We start from the raw sequence: 2,445 nt of genomic DNA, 5'->3' as shown, positions 1-2,445 counted from the left end.
TTGAATTTTAAAGAGACGAATGTGATGTTGATGCTATAATAGTGGTAAAATTATTGTTGTTTAAATTTTAGAAAAGATGGGTAGATTATATTTAGAGAAAGTTTGAAAGTGATAAATATTTTTTAGCTTATGAGTAAATTTTATAATGTTTATTATAATTAAGGATATTATTATGTTTAAGTTTTGAAGAAATGGTAAAATTTCCGCATATTTATAAGATTAATTTTAAGTGTGATTTGGGGAAGATGGATAGATTATTATTAGTTATATGCTTAGAGTTTTATTTGATTGTTTTTTAATGTTTAGAGCTAAAGGATGTTTATATTTGTTTGTCTTAAATTTGGGTATTTATATTTTGACTTGGGATGAGGTGTTTGTAACCCTGTAATCAATTCTGGGAAGTCCGGGGGGGATTGGGAGTGGGTGGGTGGGTAGAAATAGATATAAAATAATTAGGTGTACTGATGCTAAATTTTTGAGACGCTCGGCCGGCACCCTAGGTGCAGATGAGCTGTTATTGATATTAATGTATGCCTGTATTTGTGTATTTGTTTTTTTGAAAATTAATAAAAAAATTGTTTGAAAAAAAAAAGATGAGACAAATTCCTTGTGCGTCCAACCATACTTGGCCAATAAAGAATTCTATTCTATTCTATTCTATTCTATTCTATTCTATTCTATTCTATTCTATTCTAATCTAATCTAATCTAATCTAATCTAATCATCATTGTGATACCAAACTCAGAGAGCACCAAGGATCTTCATTTCCACCCAGAGCTATAAATATTCCTCTTTACTGGGATCAAAGAGGTGGCTTAGGATTTATATATATAAATATATAATTTCATTCCAATGCTAAGCTATCTTAGTACACATGATGTATTTCTAACTGCATTTGCAAAATAGTTAGAGATCTGTTTACTTTAAGATAAATAAACATTTATTAAAGTAGAATGGATTTTTTTTAAAGGCATATACAAATTTCATGACTTCAACACTTTAGAATTAACTTTTTAATAACCTTTTCTGATTGGTGAAGAAATTGGGACTTCCAGAGATGGTTAAATTAAATCCTTTGATCAGAGAAAATACAGTATCTACAGTTATAGCTGACTGGATGTCAACACTGCAAATATTGGATGTTCCTGTTCTGACAACTGATGAAAATGCAGCCATTTTCTCTTTTCTTTTAATATGCTTTTTCTGGTATTTAGAATCAGGTGCAGAAGGGGGGGGTTGGGATGAAAGCTCAAGCTCAGCTAGCCATAATAGTAACGCTTCTTTATGGGAACTCAAGGATGAGCTGTTAATATTTTGGTGGGCTGAGAAGCTGGGGAGAAAGCCCGCATTTTTGGATTTATGACAGCTTATTGTGGGTGGGAATTGCACTTTGTTACTTTGTATCTGGGGAAAGGGAATTTAGTTTTGGAATTCAACTATGTAGAACCGATACTTTGTTTCCTGAATAAAATGTTCTTTAAGAAAGAATTTTTGCCTTGAAGTTCTTTTGATGGGTTTCATCTATCGGAGTGCAGAAATGAACAGATTGACTTTAAAGATAAAAGAGAAAGTAGAACATGGGATAATTTTTATCAATGGCTAGAAAAATGAGTTAGAGAGAAAGGAATGTGATATGTAACTTTGAGTATATATTAGCAAGAAGAAGAAGACCATTGAGCAATTAATTAACATATTGTTTATGATAATTAACTGCTACTCATTGTTTTTTTTAAAAAAATACATGAATCCAGACATTATGCTGTTTGCTAAATATTGAGAATGTTATTTTTTTTTTAAAAAAACTAACCCTAACCCTAATCCCAACCCCAACCCCGACCCCACTTTATTCCTAATTGTATAAAAAGTAATAAAATATATATGAGAATGCACGTTTTCTTTTTAAAAAAATAAAATAAAATTCTAACCTCCGCTGTAGATGTTATCTAGCCTGGTAATGAAACGAACCTTCACACTCTTCCTAAATTCAAGCTACAGATATTCACCACTCTTGCAAATTATAAACTAATCAGTGAGGAAAGGAATATGATGGAAAAATTCTTTCTTATCTGTTTCAAGCAGAACATACTCTGAGGGATTCAGATTTAAAGATTTTCTCACATCAGCTTTTGCCACATTGCCCCAAACTGATTTTAGAATACAGGGAATGATCAATTGATTAATATAATAGGTATGAAATAAGAAGCAGTTGAAGATACAATAGGGAGTTTACATCAGGAAGAAAAGTGGAAAATGCAGCACCAATATTTGGATTAGATATGAAGAGTTTGTGTGTGTACAATTGATGAAGAGAACAATTCTCCCAAAATAAATTATTTGTGTGATTTTATTTCTGAACAGACAATACCTCTTTCCATCTGTAACAAGGAGTGTCCTTTTGGCTATAGCAAGATAAAAGTGGAAGGAAAATTATCTTGCTGCTATCAC

Source organism: Protobothrops mucrosquamatus, unplaced genomic scaffold, assembly GCF_001527695.2.
Source record: "Protobothrops mucrosquamatus isolate PMUCROS unplaced genomic scaffold, P.Mucros_1.0 scaffold3882, whole genome shotgun sequence".
In the NCBI taxonomy this organism is placed as follows: domain Eukaryota; kingdom Metazoa; phylum Chordata; class Lepidosauria; order Squamata; family Viperidae; genus Protobothrops; species Protobothrops mucrosquamatus.
Note: the sequence above shows the minus strand (reverse complement) of the source record.